The sequence below is a fragment of the Malus sylvestris genome, chromosome 4, assembly GCF_916048215.2.
Source record: "Malus sylvestris chromosome 4, drMalSylv7.2, whole genome shotgun sequence".
NCBI classification, from domain to species: Eukaryota; Viridiplantae; Streptophyta; class Magnoliopsida; order Rosales; family Rosaceae; genus Malus; species Malus sylvestris.
In genome coordinates, this window is record NC_062263.1 from 5,814,439 (window position 1) to 5,833,754 (window position 19,316).

Genomic DNA, 19,316 nt, shown 5'->3' on the forward strand with positions numbered 1-19,316 from the left:
CCACTTCTCAATGGATTTTACAACATAAATTATAATAATGTCTGAAAACAAAACTTTAAAATTTCCCAATTCTATTTCCATAACCATAAATCGATTTATTTTCAATTTTCACCACATATTCATAATTATGAATATATAATTCATGTATTTAAAATTTTAGGGTATTACATTCACCTCCCGTTAAAATAAATCTCGCGTGATCCACTAAGAAGTTCTCGCGTGAGTTTCCAGAAACAAAACCATGAGGGCGTGGCCCAAAGCGAACAATATTGTGCTATGGCGGAGCCGGTCTGGGATGTGACAATTCTGATCAGCAAGGATTTGCTTCTATTTGTCTCATTCACTTCTTTCGATAATGTGAAGCCATCATCAACAAAGCTCCACAGGTTGTGAGATTTGAAAATTGTTTTCATTCTGATACACCAGAATTCATAATTAACTCCAGTGAATATTGGTGCAAGAAGATCAGTGCTAGATCTAGCCATTTTATACTTCTAAGTTCTTCGTTGAAAACCCATACGAACACTCACAAATTCACAGATTCACTCCCAGATTCAAATCCAACTTGGCTCTTAGGCCATGTTAGTGTTTGATCAATTTTTGAGCTAGATTTCTCTATGTATTTGTAATCAATTCAACAAGTAATTGAAATGAATTCAAAGATTGAATATCAAAGATGAACTTTCGGGAAGAAAGAGAGTATGTTGCTCCCTCAAATCTACATTGGATTTGATCCACCAAAGTCGACATACAATGTGGGGTTTATAGTCGTTGGTACCCATGCACACACACTTGCACTATGACTGTGATCACGTGCACCTCACATGTTTTCATTTAACATCTAACAAACTAGACACGTGGCAAGCTACACACCATTGAGATGTTATAATCTTGTCTGTCCATTACATTATTTGACTTAGGGGTGGGTTCGGTTCAAATCGGTTCGGTTTTTTGCCAAAACCGAAACCAAACCGAAATTTTGGTTCGGTTCATTTTTTTTCAGTTCGGTTTTTTCCGGTTTGGTTTCGGTTTTTTTTTTTGTTTTTTTTTTCAAAAAATGAAAAACATTGAAATTTAAAATTTTAACATCTCCAACATAATCATAACATAAACATTCTAACTAGAATTAAAGACAATGAAAATAAACATTTAAAGTTGAACTAAAATCATCAATCAAGTCTTCCAAAGTCCAAACTAACAACCTCGCAACACAAAAATCGTACAAATGACTTAGAAAAGTTAACTTGTATGATGTTGTTCAAAGATCAGGGTTGTTTGCTTGTAACTGCATGTTGACAACTTGATTAGTAAAAGTAATGCGTGGGTGGATTTATTTAGTGTGTGTTGGATTCTTCATCATAAATTACGCAAGTAATCTACCTGAAATAAATGTTTATGGATTCTGTTACATGTTATATAAGAATAGATTTGGAAAAGAAAACTGGGGCAGAAGTAGACAGTGCTATGGAGATGGATGTAGGTACTTTAGGAAGAGGTTTGGTTCTAGAACCTTATATGGGGGAGAAATAATAGGTTAGGGTTTAGAGTTTTTAGAGGCCTTTTTTTTAATATTTTGAGCATAAAGTTTGGCAACACATTGGGTTTAGCACATTTTAACTTACAAATTGGGTTTAGAAAATAATACCCAAAACAAATAATTAAATAAAAAAATTAATTTAATTAATTCGGTTTGGTTCGGTTTGGTTCGGTTTCTAGATCACTAAAACCGAACCGAACCAAAAGAATTCGGTTCGATTTGGTTTTTTCAATTCGGTTCGATTTTTGTTGGTTTTGGTTCGGTTTGGTTTTCGGTTTTTTGAACCCACCCCTAATTTGACTACCAACTACTTTAGCACTTAGAACATTTTCGACCTTCACTTCTTCTTCCTTTCTTCAGTTGCACAACATTTGTGATCAAGTTGCCATGCTTATCCACCAACAAGCACTGCCAGGAGGCTTTTCCCTTTGGTGTCACAATCGCAACAACCAGAACAATCATCAAAGGAGGATGACCAGTGGAAGCGGCTGAGGAATGAGTTCTTGGCGCCTTTGCAAAAGTACTACAAGCGTCAGGGCAGGTTCAACTCGCGAAAGTGGGGTGTGGATATTAAATATTTGGATGAGGTGAAAGCCTCAGCAGCAACAGCAAGCAACGACAATTTAAACTGCGTCGTAGAGCCCGATGCTTTGCTTCCACACTTTATCATATGATATTTGTGGATGCAAATTTTCTCCTCCTCGATCTTGGACGATTTTGCACCTACAAAACAACTAGCATCTTAGGTTAAGGCCAAAAGCCTCACGCGTCCATGATGAATTTTGGGGGGGGGGCTTTGGCCGAAGAACCTCCGATGCCAAAGTTAGAATTTTAGAGAGAAATAGTGTTTAGAGTATTTGGAATTTTTTGTAAGAGAATTGGAATGACTTTTTGGTGAGAATACGTGCCTATTTATAGGATTAAACTTACCCATTTTTCCTTTTGGTATGGCCGGCCTTGATGGTTTTTGTGGTGATGATTTTGGCTTAATTAGCCAATTTATTGGCTAATTAAGTATGAAAGAAGTAAATGGGAGGTTATAAAATTATTTATTTGTATAAATGGGGTAGTAAAATGGGGAAAAGTAAGAAAGACTAAGAAGAATGTGAGGTGGCCGGCCACTACCTATTTTTGGGGTGAATGGGATATATTTTGTGATTAATTGGGTAATTTAATTGATGTTTAATGGATTAATTGGGTAATTAATCCATTAATTAACCAATTAACATTATTTTGTAGGTTACCTTGCAAAAGGGAATTTGATGAGATGGACTTTGAATTGGTTACCTCTTTTGGAGCATTTTTTATTTTGTTGAAAGATGATTCTCCGCTACACACGCGTAGGAATCCCAATGTGCCTCAAGGGTATTCTTGTCCTTTTTTATCCAAAGATCCACATGTCACCTTGTGATTATTTTTGGCTCCACAAATGCCCCCACACTTGTTGGGCTGCTCGTAAGAAATGGCAGCAGGTGTAGAGATCTTCTTGCTTCAGGAAACGTAGGATTGCTTCCTATTTTGATGTTGATTCTCTCTTTAATTGGAAATTAGGTCTTTCTAGGAAAGGGAAATAAACTTCTCTCAAAGCCTATTTAAGTCCACTTTAAGTGGGTTATTAAATCAACTTTGGAGAGCAATTTATTCTACCCCACAAGAGAGATAAAGTTAGAGGATATTTGTTCCCCCTCCTCTAGCAATCTTCTACATCTTGCCCGTGCAAAGGACCGTATTTCGTTGATTTCTTTGTCTTCTTCGTGCCTCACCGATGTAAGAAAAATTTAATTTTTCTTGCCTTCTTCTTGGATAGTGCTATTGCGGGGCAACCGTCGGGGTGGTGCGGCACGTCAGCTGGCAGGGGTCAGGAGTTAGCTCGGCATGGGCCGAGGAGATGTCGTGGTAGGGACCACTGCTTGGGCAGCTTGGATTGGCTTGAGCCAAGGGTAGCTTGTGCGGCTGGGGTCTCGGATTGTAACGTTGGGGCGCAGTGCTAGGCGAGTCGCATGGCTCATGCCCTTTGGGCTCTTGGACTTAACTCGGGCCAGGCTGGCGATTGAGAGAAATGAGGAGATTATCGGTCTCATGGGCTGTTGGAATGTTGGGTATGCAGGCCTCTTGCTTGCTGGTCCAAGAGGAAAAACTGAGGGATAAGCCAGTATAGGTTGAGCTCTCATGCTGAGTATTGTGAATGGCATTGTTGAAAGTGGAAAGAAGAGATCTTCCCCACCTTAGATTCAAGATCTTAAGCATGTCGTTTATGAGCTTCGTTCTGCTGCAAAAGATGAAGAGTTGATTACTGCTTATAACCAAGTGATCCACTTCAAGAGAATCGTCGATAGGCTTGAACCCAAAGTGTTGGAACTTCAAGGCGTACTGAAGATCAATGAAAGTCTGAAAAAGGAAGTGGATGAGCTGCAGAGCATCCACGTTAGTCTGCTCGAGGAGGATAAGTAACTGAAAGGTGAAAAGGCTGGGCTCAGGGTTTTGATACCTTCTCTATTTCTCCGGAAGACTTGCTTCATTTTACTTTTGAGGCTTCTATTGATGAAGTAGTTGGAGAAGTTAGTGCCCAGGCTGGGGCAGCCGGGGGTGAAGCACCGGATGATACCGCTGCTAAGAGCGTCGCAGCTGTTGAAGGTGGGGCGACCGAGTAGTCGTGGGATGTCCAAGCTGCTATAGTCTTCTAGGTAGCCTTTAGGATTTTATTTGTTTTTCCTTGTAGCTCTTGTTTTGCTTGAACTCCTTCGACCTTTGCTATTTGTTTATAAACATGTTTTCCTTCACTTTTCTTCATCTTCGCTTCTTTTGTTCATGCTCTAACCTTTATACTTGATAGACCAGTGGCAGGCATGCTACTTTTTTATAAGCAGACAAGCTCGCGTAGCCTATGCAGCCGTATGTGTTGGTGTAGAACTTTGCAAAGTTGTTAGCCCTACGGTTGGCAGCCGGATGCCTTACTTACAGAAGCAAACAAGTCCGCGTAACCACTAGGCTGTTAACCTTGGCTTTCTCCAATTCCGTATGTTGCGTAGCAAGTATCACAACATTTTAGGACTTGATGTAGGTTGTTCCACACTTGGTAGAGGTGAAGCTTATCGACTACGTAGCATGTTGGCAGTGGATAAAACTTCATATATGTGTGCTAGCTTGTTTAACCTTTCACAAAAATGTGCAGTTGTATAAGTCTAGTGTGGTTTTACTACTCGAAGGGCAAGCCATAGGCAGTCTTCCAGAATCCGTAGGCTACCTTAGTGCACTCGGTAGCAGCTTTAGGGTTATAGGGCAGCCGTCTGTAGGGCGTACTGCATAATGTGCCCCTCCGTCTCTTGGGTCCGGTTCCCCACAGATTAGGCCAAAATACCCAAAATCCTTTAGTTAGCTAAGCCTTGAAAAAGACCATTGTGGCTACTTCTAGGAATCCCGATGCAAGCCATCGTGCATCTAGTTATACTAGGGCAGCCAGGCTCATCCACGTCTGGATATTCGGAGTGTAAAGTTTATCCTCTTGTCTTGGAGAGCTGGCCCATATGGGTGTCAAGGAATTGGTTTACGCTCACGCACTGGATAGCAATTAATTTACCCTCTCGCACTGGAGATCATGGTTGGTCCATCGAGGGGCGCAATTCCTGCTATGAGTCCTTAAGTATGACGCAGTCTTCTTTTGAAGTGCATGAGTGATCAGTTGTTGTAAGCATGCAGCCGAGCCAAGTTGTGATTACTTCTGAATTCCTCATTAAAAAAAATGAGTGAAACGAACGAGAACTTAGCTGTAAGGTAGGAACTGCATAACAACTGGATAATCCTTGGCTTGTGAGATGGTGCCCGTTGAGCTTTCTGAGTCTTTGGATTTTGTTGTAGCTGGGGAGGAGTTGTTGCTGGTAGGCTACTATTCAAGTGATGGTCTGCTCACGCTTCTCCTCTGCCAGATCTAAACTTGTGGCCATCCCTTTACTGTTCGGTTGTTCGTCTTTTGGTGGTGCGATATGCCCATAGACATCCGAAGAATTCGTTTAGCCATTTTCCCTTCTTGTTGGTGAGGGATTTCTTGAGGCAGTCGAGGATCATCTTGTTGGATACTTCAGCCTGCCCATTGCCTTGAGGATATCTCGGCGTGGACATGTGATGCTAGATGCCATATTCTTAAGGCACTTTTGTACTAACTCCTTAGCATCTTTGTGCATGGTAGGCCAATAGCAGCCTGCGTTAAGAGCCTTCTATGCTAAGGATTGGCCTCCAAAGTGGTTTCCATGTACACCTTCGTGGATTTGATCTTAGAACTTTCAAGTTATCGGGAGGTGCTAGGCAGCGGATATGTGATCCAGTGTGGGATCTTTTGGATGAGAATGCTATGACACTTAGGCTGTTGGTTCCATCTCTATGCTTGGCTTATCAAGATATTCCACCGAAATAGAGTGTTTTGAGTTGGTGATCGAGTGCGGAGCCTAGGCCGGCTAGTACGTCTGCATGGGCGTTGTCTGCCCGGGGAACTTGAGTGAGAGTTCAAGTCTGAAATGCCTAAAGATGCTTACGTACTTTCTCTAGGTATTACGTCATCGACATGCAAATGCCAGAAATCTCCATTGAGGGAGTAGGTGCAGCTAAAGTGTGCTCGGCTGCCTTCGGGGAACCGTTGGGCCGCTCTGTTGCGTTGTCAAGGCTAGGTGTAAAGGTGCGATAAGGAGCCGTGGGGCTAGGGCCATGTTACATGTAGCAGGAAATGCTCAATTTCTGGTATTGGGCCACTCTAGAGCTGAATAATGGAGCAAAGGTTGGCTAGGGCCATGTGACGCGTAGCAGAAGGTAGTGCTCAACTACCGGTACATGTTGCTTTTATGTAGAATTTTCTCGGGCAACGAGGACAAAACTTGCTTTTGAATGTTCCTTCCAGTGTTCGTCTACCCTTGGCGTGTCTTTTGGGCCTAGTTGTTGCGTTCGTCAGGATTTGGTGGAATAGTGCATCATGATGATGACTGCGTGCGTTTGAGGGTAAAACTTGAGCTTTTAGGTTAGAACCACTATCGCCAAAATTAGCTTTTGAATTTCTGATAACATCAATGAGAGCTTTTAAACTGTGGAATAAAACTGATAACATCGAGGAAAGCTTTTAAACTGTGGAATACAGGTAGTCAGGCCCCCAGCTCTTCTCGTATGGTGATAGAGCTTATTGCTGGTCTAGATACCGTTAAACACGTGAATAAGTCATCCGCTGCTTCCGATTTGGATAATAGGGATGTGACGTCGGGTATTTCTTCAAATCTTTGAATGTAAATTGGCGAGCCTCGTCCCAAAGTGCATGTTTTTCTGCCAGAGCAAAAGAGTTTGCCAGAGTTAGATCTTCTTTCATGATCAATTTTTTTGAATAGCGGGTGGTCTGCTGGAAGTCCTTTTTGGAAGACTGCTCTAGCTATCGAGTCGTTGCATCCGACTATCCTTGCCTTCTCTACTTTGAACCTCCTCACATAGTCGCGAAGTGACTCCTTTGGGTTCTTCTTGACGTCAAATAAATGGTCAAACTTCTTTTTGATCGAGTGATAGGATGAATATTCTTTGGTGAAAACCAAAGAAAGTTCGTAGAAATTTCGGATGGATTGTGGCGGCAGGGTGTAGAACCAATCTTGCACATCGCCTTGTAGAGTGGTGGCGAATATCTTACACATGAGATCATCGTTGTTTCGATAAAGGATCATTACGCTTTGGTAGTGTTTTAAGTGTCTCTTCGGGTCTTCATCCCTTTTGAAAGATGTGAAATGTGGCATGCTGAACTCGCGTAGAGGCTCTGCCTACTCGATCTTGTCAGTGAATGGTGACCTGTTTATGTTGGTCATGTTCCATCGTAATGCCTCGTCAGTGACCTCGTTACGTTGGAAATCATGCAATCGCTTGGTCAATAGTCTCTCTACTTCTTCCTGAATCTGCCTTTGTTGGGGGTAGCGGAGCTCTCGGCTACCCTCAGCCATGACTTGCTGGTCTAGGCTGCTCTTCCATGTGTTTGGCTCGTCTATACCGCAGATGCAGTGCATGTGGTGCATTCCTAACAGGTGAGCGAGTTTTTCGCAGGCTGCTGGTTGAACTTGAGCTGGATTGAGTAACTGCTTCTCTCCATCCGTCGTGCTGCCTACTCCGATGTGAGGTGGAAGATGCTCCTTGTGGGCTTAGCCACGAATGAACACTTTGCCGGGAAGGTTACTCATGTTGACTATCGGAGTGTGACCCCAACCATGAATGTATGCTTATCCGTGGGCCTAGTCGAGAGTGCACGTTCCTCCACGTGCTAAGACGGGAGTATACGTTATCTCGGGGGCCCAATCGGGAATGTACACTGCCCGAACGCTCGGCTCGTGGCTGGTCGAGTGGCTGCTGGAAAGGTTCATCTGCCCTTGTCCTATTTCGGGATACCTCGTCCGGGGCATGTTGGATCTCGATGCGTTGCAAAAGTTGATTCACCAAGGCTGTCTTTTGTGCAAGGGCGCTCGTCAACTCTATGACTTGTCGAGACAAGTGTTGTTCGCCATTTGGATTGGAAGAGTTTGGAAGGAATACGCCTCCTTGAGCAATGGAAAGGTGGTAGACTCCGGGCGAGAGATTTGAGTTGGGAAATGTCAAATCCGTGAAAAAATGTGGTGAGAATGCCCCCAGCTCGATGGTAGGTCTGGATAGTTGAGATAGTCTTGGGCCAACTTGGGCTGCTTGGAAATCCACGGGAGTAGACTGGGCCGCGGGAGCACGCTGGGCCATGAGAGCAGGCTAGGCTGCGAAAGTAGGCTGCTCGGAGTGTGATGCACATAGGTGCGAGGCTTGGGCTTAGCTTGGCAACGCGTTGAGTTCGCGTTGGGCTTGGAGTGACATGGCTTGGGTCGTGGCCTTGGTGACGTGAGCCTTGGATGGCACGGCTTGAGCCGTGGTGAAGGCACTATGGACCTCGCCACGGATGGCTACCGAGGTAGCCACCGTGGTGGTTCCCGTGGTGGAAACTCGTGGTGGTGGTACTGTTCCACTTATTGTCGCATTTAGCCTCACAGATCTCCGCAATCCCATTTCTTGAATATTAGAATTTTCACTTGTGGAATTTTCTAAATTTCTAGCCATTATATTTTTCTTATACGTTTTATCAAAGAACCTTTGCAAGTAAAAAATTCTAATAATAAGAACGTATGAAAAATATTCAAATGGACAAGAAAATAAAGAAAAAAAAACCTTTTTGTGCGAAAGTCTTCTACGAGTATGGATTTCAACTCTCAATGAAAGCACCAATTTGTGGATGCAAATTTTCTCCTCCTCGATCTTGGACGATTTTGCACTTACAAAAAAACTAGCACCTTAGGTTAAGGCCAAAAGCCTCACGCGTCCACGATGAATGGGGAGGCTTTGGCCGAAGAACCTCTGATGCCAAAGTTAGAATTTTAGAGAGAAATAATGTTTAGAGTATTTGGGATTTTTTGTAAGAGAATTGGAATGACTTTTTGGTGAGAATAAGTGTCTATTTATAGGATTAAACTTACCCATTTTTCCCTTTGGTGTGGCCGGCCTTGATGGTTTTTGTTACAGCCCGTCCCGAGATTCTATATATCGAGGTTGTGAAATGATAAAATTACCCTTGACGGTTACTAAGGTATGTGTGTGACATGTTATTGATTATGCATATTTCCTAAGTTTTGGAAAATTTAATTGGATTAAAGGTTATATGTATTTTTGTGGTTAGGGAGTTAAGAAAAATGGATGGTGATGGTTTTGGGATGGACCACACACACATACACACGGGTCAAACCTCTCTCTCTCATTCCCCATGCTCTCTCTCTCTCTCTTCTCTTCTCAGTTCACTCTCTCCCTCTCGAAAACGTACGGACGAGACCAAATTCCCTCTAAACATCACGGATCGACGCCAAAAAGGTAAGGTTCTTCATCCTTTCGACCTCCTGAGTCGTTTGGTACTAGTTTTAGAACGAGAAACCTTAGAAATCATGTTGAAAACCCGAGGTCCGATTTGAGTACTGTTCATGCATTCGTGATGTGTTGATTTTCAGGGAATTCTAAGCTTATAGTGAGCTTAGTGAAGTCCTAAGGAAGCTCGGAGTGCTTAGTTTGAAGGTTTTGGACGTTAGGATCGTTGAGTTCGAAGTTGGCCGATTTTCTTGGAATTTCTCCGTTGATATTTCGTAGTTTTTAGAGCCTTAAAGTAGTGTAACGTGAATCTACATGCTTAGGGCTTCATTTTGATATAAAATGCGTGAAAAATGGTTGAGAAATGACAGAGAACAAGGAGATTGAAAAATCTCCAGTTTTTCGACGACTGGAGGTTAGGGGTGATGCGCGTGGGGGCGCGTGCTGCCTCGGAAATTTTTTCTGAAAATATGTCGACGTCCGTGACGTCGAGTAGGTCACTGTGGTATATTCATATACCCAAATTGAGCACCGTATGAGAAGTTATTACGAATTTTCGGTTATGTGCTTTAAATAACGTTATTTTAGTTGTTTCGCATATAGGTGATACCTATCCCGAGGATGAGCGCATCCAGGGACGTCACGGGGGTTACGACCCTTCGACTTATCAGTGAATGGGCAGTTATTTTCTGTTATTACCTATATACTATTGATTTTCCCAGAAATTGAATTTAAATGAAAGTATGTTTTCAAATGCCATGCATGCATATTATGAATGATATGAATTAGTAATTGATGCCTATATATATGAATTGGTGTTGTGGATGCATAGGTGAGTATCAGGTGAGTTTTATGTTATTTATGTGAATCATTGATGATGTGAATTATGTTGAGAGCTCATAACCTGCACCTCTGGTGTTAGTGCTTATAGTATTCACCGCACCACACCGCACGCTCAATTTGGATCCAAGTAAGTGCATGTCGTACAGACCATGAGAGGGTTCCGACATGCTAGTCGTACAGATCACTAGAGGTGGTTCCGACTGGTAGGTGACCTTAGATTATGTGCACAGATGATTGATGAGAGAAGCAGTAGAGCATATTTATAGACTACTTCAGGTAGTTTCGACTTATGTGCAGAGTAGTGCCGTACAGGTCACCGTGGTGACTCCGGTTGGTTTGGATATTGAGCTATGGAATTAACCGTACAAGATCAACTGCAGGGTCTCCGGTTGATTCATTATGTCACCTGTTATATTGATGCATTCATAATCTGTTATTGACATTTATGGCATGGCATATTTTCTGGAATTGATAAAGATTCGTGATTTGAGTTATATGAAGAGTTATATGCGTATTATGTTAATTTCTGGGGAAGTATACAGGTTTTACAGCGAGGGGTTAGAATTGTTTTTTATGAAATGTTTTCGAAAAGCTTTGGTTTTACTGACCCACTCAATTTTGTTTTACGCCCCTCCAGGTTCTAGTTAGCAGCGTTGGTGGCCCACGAGGATCCCCACTGCGTACTGACAGACTTCATAAATGTAGGACCCACCTGCGGGTGTTGTAATTTAGTTATAGTCCTACTTGACTGCACCTAGTTATTGTGCTCTGAAATTGTGTGTTTCGCACTTAAACTTACTCTAGCACATTACTTGGTTATTATTGCTAGTATTTTGTTTTTGTTTATTTGTATTTCTCTTATCTTTTACTTCCGCGTCGCACTTTTGGTTACGTCACACTCACGTGACGGCCAACATGCCTTGATTCTAGGATCGGGGTGTGTCAGTTTGGTATCAGAGCCTAGGTTGCAGTCATGTATAAATTGTTAATACTTTAATGATCTTTTGGTGTCTTCTGTCAGAATTATGTCGCCTCGTATGGAATCACGCCGTGCTTCTGAGTCTAATTTCCCTGATATAACTCAATTAGGGGAAGCGATGGCCCATGCCTTTCAGAATGCAATCCGTCCTCCTCCTCCTCCTCAGAGAACACCCTTGGAGACTATGTATAATCTGAAATTGGACCGTTTCATGGGTAATGAGGGTCATGAAGGGGCAGAAAAGTGGTTAAACCATATTGAGAAGACTTTCCAAGTGATGCAGAGTCAAGGGAATCTTCCTGCTAATAGATGGGTGAAGACCACTACTTGGTTTTTAGGACGAGAGCCAGTAGCTTGGTGGGTAAATCAGACTAAGTTTATGTCACCTGAGATGGCAGCTAACTGGGAAGTATTCAAAGAGAATTTTACGAAAAGATTTGTTCCTCCGGAGTACATTGATCGTAAGAAGCAGGAGTTCACTCAACTGAAGCAAAAGAATATGTCGGCGCATGAGTATTACAGGAAATTTACAGACTTATCTCGTTATGATCCTGATACAGCTGGTAATCAGGCAGAGATGTTTCGCCGTTTTAAGCTGGGAACTAAGAGGAAATGGTGGACTTTTGCTAGTACGCTTCCTTGCACCGATTATCATGAGTTTTCTGAGATTTTGGTTCAGATGGAGGATTCCGACAACCTTCCTAGTAACAGTGAGGATGATGAAGATAAGAATGATAATCAGAAGAAAGATGATAGGGGTAAAGGTATCTCCACTCAAGAACCCCGTAAGACACAGAATTTCAAGAAAAGTGGAGCGAGTTCGAGTTCTTCTAGTGGAGGATTTAGTGTCACAGGCCCGAGAAGAGGTGGAAGATTTGCTGGTGGACCCAGGTTTCAGAGACAGAGAGATTTTGGTGGTGCTGGTGGTTTTGGTGCTCCGTTGTGCCGTCGTTGTAACTTCAGACATCATGGAGAGTGTAGGAGAAATGGTAGTGGTGGTGCTTGCTACACTTGTGGACAGATGGGACATAGGGCTGCTCAGTGTTCCTAGAGTCAGCAGAGATCTCAGCAGTCTACTATGCCACCTCCAGCGCCGATTCAGCAAAATTTTGGATCAGGCAGTTATGGTCAAACGAGTCGTTGTGGTGCTTATCACTACCATGGTGATATTGCTCCCTATGCTTCCGGACAGTATCAGTACCCCCAGGATCCTTATTCTCAGACTGGGTATTCCCAAGACCCTGGAAGTTATACTTCTTATTTTTCCATGCCAGCTAGTGGATCTCAGTGGCATCAGGGAGGTCAGCTCCGACAGGGAGAAGTTGCTGCTAGCAGTGCAGGACCGCCTAGGCAGTCTAGCCAGCCAGGACATGGACGTACTTCTCAGGGGCGAGGTAACCAAGGCAACAGAGGTCGTGGTGGACGACAGCAAGCTCAGGAACGTGTTAATCACATCTCACTGCAAGATGCTCAGAATCATCCGGACTTGATTATGGGTACGTTAAATATCCTTGGTCACTTTGCTAGAGCTTTGATTGATTGTGGTGCTACACATTCTGTGATTTCTCATACGTTTGCTCAAATGACTCAACCTCACCCTACACCTCTAGGATTTGATTTAGAGTTTGCTATGCCTAGAGGGGACAAATGTTATGTTGATAGTGTTTACCCAGGGTGTCCAGTGATGGTAGATGGTGTGGTTATGCCAGCTAATCTTATCCCGTTAAATATTGTGGATTTTGATGTGATTTTAGGGGCAGATTGGTTGCATTATAATCGTGCCCATATAGATTGTTATGGGAAGTCAGTTACTTTTCATCGTCCTGGACTACAAGATGTTACTTTCGTGGGTGAAAGCAGTGGGGTGAGACATGGTGTTATTTCTGCCATGAAAGCAAAGAAATTGTTATCGAAAGGTTGTCAATGATACTTAGCACATGTAGTGTTAAATGATGTTGTTCCTAGCAGTGTGGAGGAAGTTGGAGTAGTCAGGCACTATCCTGATGTATTTCCAGACGATTTGCCTGGATTGCCGCCAGACAGAGATGCGGAGTTTTCGATTGATTTGCTTCCAGGTACGGATCCTATATCTTTGACTCCATATAGAATGGCTCCAGCTGAATTGAGAGAGTTGAAAATTCAGTTACAAGAATTAACTAATAAAGGTTTCATTCAACCTAGTACTTCTCTTTAGGGAGCTCCGATGTTGTTTGTAAGAAAGAAAGATGAAACTTTGAGATTATGTATTGATTACAGGCAATTGAATCGGGTAACGATTAAAAACCGTTATCCCTTACCTCGTATCAATGATTTGTTTGATCAGCTTAAAGGTGCGTGTGTGTTCTCTAAGATTGATTTGAGATCTGGCTATTATCAGTTGAAGATTAAAGATGATGATGTACCTAATATGGCTTTCAAGACCCGTTATGGGCATTATGAGTTTTTGGTGATGCCATTTGGATTGACTAACGCACCTGCAGCTTTCATGAGACTAATGAATGAGGTATTCCAGCAGTATCTTGATAAATTTGTCATTGTTGTTATCGATGATATTCTGGTATACTCTAAGTCTAAAGCAGATCATATTCGACATCTTAACTTGGTATTAAAGAAATTGAGGGAGCATCAGTTGTATGCCAAGTTCAGTAAATGTCAGTTTTGGTTGAATGAAGTGGCATTTTTGGGGCATGTAGTATTGGCATAAGGAATTCAAGTAGATCCTCAAAAGATAGCAGCAGTGGAGAATTGGGAACAACCACGAACCGTCACTGAGGTACGGAGTTTTCTGGGTCTAGCAGGTTATTATTGACGGTTTGTTCAAGTATTTTCTATGATTGCCTTACCACTAACGAAGTTAACCAGGAAGGATGTTAAGTTTGAGTGGGACGAGAATTGTGAGCAAAGTTTCCAGCAGTTGAAATATTGCCTCACTCATGCTCCGGTATTGGTACTTCCTGATGATAGCGGTAACTTTGAGATTTACAGTGATGCTTCTTTGAATGGTTTGGGATGTGTTTTGATGCAGCATAATAGAGTGATTGCCTATGCTTCTCGACAGTTGAAGATTCATGAAAGGAATTATCCTACTCACGATTTTAAGTTGGCAGCCATTGTTTTTTCCTTGAAAATTTGGAGGCATTATCTCTATGGTGAGAAGTGTAAGATCTTCACAGATCATAAGAGTCTTCAGTATCTTTTCACTCAGCATGATCTTAATCTTCGTCAAAGAAGGTGGATGGAGTTATTAAGTGATTATGACTGCACTATTGAGTATCATCCGGGTCGTGCAAATGTGGTAGCTGATGCACTAAGTAGGAAACCTCAAGGTCGACTCAATGCTTTGTATGCTTGTCGTGTTCCTCTTCTTGCAGATTTGAGAGCTACTGGAGTAAAGTTGGAGTTAGAAGAACGAAGAGAAGCTTTTCTTGCTAATTTCCAAGTCAGGCCAGTTTTGGTCGATCGTATTCTTGAAGCTCAGATGGCTAATGAGGAAATCCAAGAAATGATTCAATTGAGAAGTGAAGGGAAAAAGAAAGACCTTAGGATTCGAGAATCAGATGGCATGTTTATGTAGGAGAACAAAATGTATGTGCCGAATAATGAGGAATTAAAGAAGGAAATTCTGGATGAAGCACATTGTTCAGCTTATGTGATGCATCCAGGAGGGACTAAGATGTACCATACCATTCGACCATTTTATTATTGGCCGGGTATGAAGAGGGAGATTGCAGAATATGTTAGTAGGTGTATTGTTTATCAGCAAGTTAAAGCTGAAAGAAAGAAGCCTTTTGGTCGGATGCAACCACTTCCTGTTCCTTAGTGGAAATGGGAAAATATAACTATGGATTTCGTGTATAAGCTTCCTCGTACACGAAATGGATTTGATGGTGTTTGGGTGATTTTAGATCGACTTACTAAATCAGCACACTTCATTCCAGTGAGGGAAAAGTATCATTTGAATAAATTGGCTAAGTTGTTCATCACGAAGATTGTGAAGTATCATGGAGTTCCAGTGAATATTGTTTCTGATCGAGATCCAAGATTTACTTCTAAATTTTGGGTAGCTTTTCAGGAATCTGTTGGTACGAAATTGCTTTACAACACTGCTTATCATCCTCAAACCGATGGGCAATCAAAGAGGACTATTCAGACATTAAAGGATATGCTGAGATCTTCAGTGTTACAGTTTGGTGATTCTTGGCATGATCGCCTAGACTTGATGGAATTTGCCTACAATAATAGTTTTCATTTGAGCATTGGTATGTCACCATTTGAGGCACTTTATGGTAGAGCTTGTCGTACGCCATTGTGTTGGTCAGAGGTTGGCGAAAGAGTGCTTGAGGGCCCAGAGATTGTAGATGAGACTACTCAAAATGTTCAGGTGATTAAGTCTAACCCGAAAGCGGCCCAGGATCAACAAAAGAGTTTAGCAGATAGACATGCTACTGATCAAGTTTATGATGTGGGTAATTTGGTATTCTTGAAATTGTCACATTGGAGAGGTGTAGTGCGGTTTGGAAAGAAGGGCAAGCTAAGTCCTAGGTACATAGGACCTTATGAGATCACTGAGAGGATTGGTGAAGTTGCTTACAGGTTAGAGTTGCCTCCGGAGTTATCTAAGGTACATAATGTGTTTCATGTCTCGATGCTTCGACATTATGTTTCAAATCCTTCACATGTGATTCCTCCTCAACCCTTGGAGATTAATCCGGATTTGACGTATGATGAAGAACCAATGACTATCTTGGATTGGAAAGACAAGGTTCTAAGGAATAAGACGGTGAGCTTAGTAAAAGTATTGTGGAGGAACCACTCAGTAGAAGAAGCTACTTGGGAGACAGAAGATCAAATGAGAGAGATGTATCCGAGGTTGTTTTATGAGTATTAAGTGGATTGTTTGGTTGTATGAATTTCGAGGACGAAATTCTATACGGAGGGTAGATTGTCATAGCCCGTCCCGAGATTCTATATATCGAGGTTGTGAAATGACAAAATTACCCTTGACGGTTACTAAGGTATGTGTGTGACATGTTATTGATTATGCATATTTCCTAAGTTTTGGAAAATTTAATTAGATTAAAGGTTATATGTATTTTTGTGGTTAGGGAGTTAAGAAAAATGGATGGTGATGGTTTTGGGATGGACCACACACACATACACACGGGTCAAACCTCTCTCTCTCATTCCCCGTGCTCTCTCTCTCTCTTCTCTTCTCAGTTCACTCTCTCCCTCTCGAAAACATACGGACGAGACCAAATTCCCTCTAAACATCACGGATCGACAGCAAAAAGGTAAGGTTCTTCATCCTTTCGACCTCCTGAGTCGTTTGGTACTAGTTTTAGAACAAGAAACCTTAGAAATCACGTTGAAAACCCGAGGTCCGATTTGAGTAATGTTCATGCATTCGTGATGCGTTGATTTTCAGGGAATTCTAAGCTTATAGTGAGCTTAGTGAGGTCCTAAGGAAACTCGGAGTGCTTAGTTTGAAGGTTTTGGACGTCGGGATCGTTGAGTTCGAAGTTGGCCGGTTTTCTTGGAATTTCTCCGGTGAGATTTCGTAGTTTTTAGAGCCTTAAAGTAGTGTAACGTGAATCTACATGCTTAGGGCTTCCTTTTGATATAAAATGCGTGAAAAATGGTTAAGAAATGACGGAGAACAAGGAGATTGAAAAATCTCCAGTTTTCCGACGACCGGCGAACTAGTTCAGCGACTGGAGGTTAGGGGTGATGCGCGTGGGGGCGCGTGGACCCATGCCCATCCCGGCGCGTGCGGCCTTGGAAAATTTTTCTGAAAATATGTCGACGTCCGTGACGTCAAGTAGGTCACTGTGGTATATTCATATACCCAAATTGAGCACCGTATGAGAAGTTATTACAAATTGTCGGTTATGTGCTTTAAATACCGTTATTTTAGTTGTTTTGCATATAGGTGATACCTATCCCGAGGACGAGCGCATCCAGGGACGTCACGGGGGTTACGACTCTTCGACTTATCTGTTAGTGGGCAGTTATTTTCTGTTATTACCTATATACTATTGATTTTCCCAGAAATTGAATTTAAATGAAAGTATGTTTTCAAATGCCATGCATGCATATTATGAATTATATGAATTAGTAATTGATGCATATATATATATATATATATATATGAATTGGTGTTGTGGACGCACATGTGAGTATCAGGTGAGTTTTATGTTATTTATGTGAATCATTGATGATGTGAATTATGTTGAGAGCTCATAACCTGCACCCCTGGTGTTAGTGCTTATAGTATTCACCGCACCGCACGCTCACTTTGGATCCAAGTAGGTGCATGTCGTACAGACCATGAGAGGGTTCCGACATGCTAGTCGTACAGATCACTAGAGGTGGTTCCGACTGGTAGGTGACCTTAGATTATGTGCACAGATGATTGATGAGAGAAGCAGTAGAGCATATTTATAGACTACTTCAGGTAGTTTCGACTTATGTGCAGAGTAGTGCCGTACAGGTCACCGTGGTGACTCCGGTTGGTTTGGATATTGAGCTATGGAATTAACCGTACAAGATCAACTGCAGGGTCTCCGGTTGATTCATTATGTCACCTGTTATATTGATGCATTCATAATCTGTTATTGACATTTATGGCATGGCATATTTTCTGGAATTGATAAAGATTCGTGATTTGAGTTATATGAAGAGTTATATGCGTATTATGTTAATTTCTGGGAAAGTATACAGGTTTTACAGCGAGGGGTTAGAATTGTTTTTTATGAAATGTTTTCGAAAAGCTTTGGTTTTACTGACCCACTCAATTTTGTTTTGCGCCCCTCCAGGTTCTAGTTAGCAGCGTTGGTGGCCCACGAGGATCCCCACGGCGTACTGACAGACTACGTAAATGTAGGACCCACCTGCGGGTGTTGTAATTTAGTTATAGTCCTACTTGACTGCACCTAGTTATTATTGCTCTGAAATTGTGTGTTTCGCACTTAAACTTACTCTAGCACGTTACTTGGTTATTATTGCTAGTATTTGGTTTTTGTTTATTCGTATTTCTCTTATCTTTTACTTCCGCATCACACTTTTGGTTACGTCACACTCACGTGACGGCCAGCATGCCTTGATTCTAGGATCGGGGTGTGTCAGTTTTTGTGGTTATGATTTTGGCTTAATTAGCCAATTTATTGGCTAATTAAGTATGAAAGAAGTAAATGGGAGATTATAAAATTATTTATTTGTATAAATGGGGTAGTAAAATGGGGAAAAGTAAGAAAGACTAAGAAGAATGTGAGGTGGCCGGCCACTACCTATTTTTAGGGTGAATGGGATATATTTTGTGATTAATTGGGTAATTTAATTGATGTTTAATGGATTAATTGGGTAATTAATCCATTAATTAACCAATTAACATTATTTTGTAGGTTACCTTGCAAAAGGGAATTTGATGAGATGGATATTGAATTGGTTATCTCTTTTGGAGCATTTTTTATTTTGTTGAAAGATGATTCTCCGCTACTCGCGCGTAAGAATCCCAATGTGCCTCAAGGGTATTCTTGTCATTTTTTATCCAAAGATTCACGTGTCGCCTTGTAATTATTTTTGGCTCCACAATATTTGCACGATGCAATTGTTGGGGAGGCGGCTGAGCTTCAGTGGAATGCGTTGCTGCGCAAGCACAAAGAGGGTGGTCAGTTCAAAAACTGCTTTGTTGTATGTAACATGGACAGAATTATGGGCGGGGCAATGGAATTGATGGCCAGTTTCGGACTTTTTGTGAGTGAACTGAATGAAGAGCCGGCCTGGAAAGGAAAGCTGATCAGTTCCGCTCCTCTGTGGCATTGTCATTGGGTTGATGCTCTATGATCCGTTGGCATTCATCATCTCTTATTTGACATAATTTCTTGATCTCTCTCTTAGTTGTTTCTTTGCTTGCTAGCTACCAGCATCTTCTGCTCCGAATTTGAAAACTATTCGGTATATTTGGTTGAGTATTATTGATTCATTTACTGAAATCAAGCTTATTCAGTTCTTAATTTTACTTATAATCTTTAGTTAGGGAAGTTATTCCTTTTTTTGTTACAAGTTTGAACCAAATTAATTAAG

At 41.8% G+C, this 19,316-nt stretch overlaps 1 pseudogene; it reads left to right on the forward strand.

Annotated features, from left to right (window-relative positions):
* Window positions 1-19,076, forward strand: part of LOC126619738 (uncharacterized) — a 31,132-nt pseudogene extending 12,056 nt beyond the window's left edge.
* Window positions 19,077-19,316: the final 240 nt, after the last annotated feature.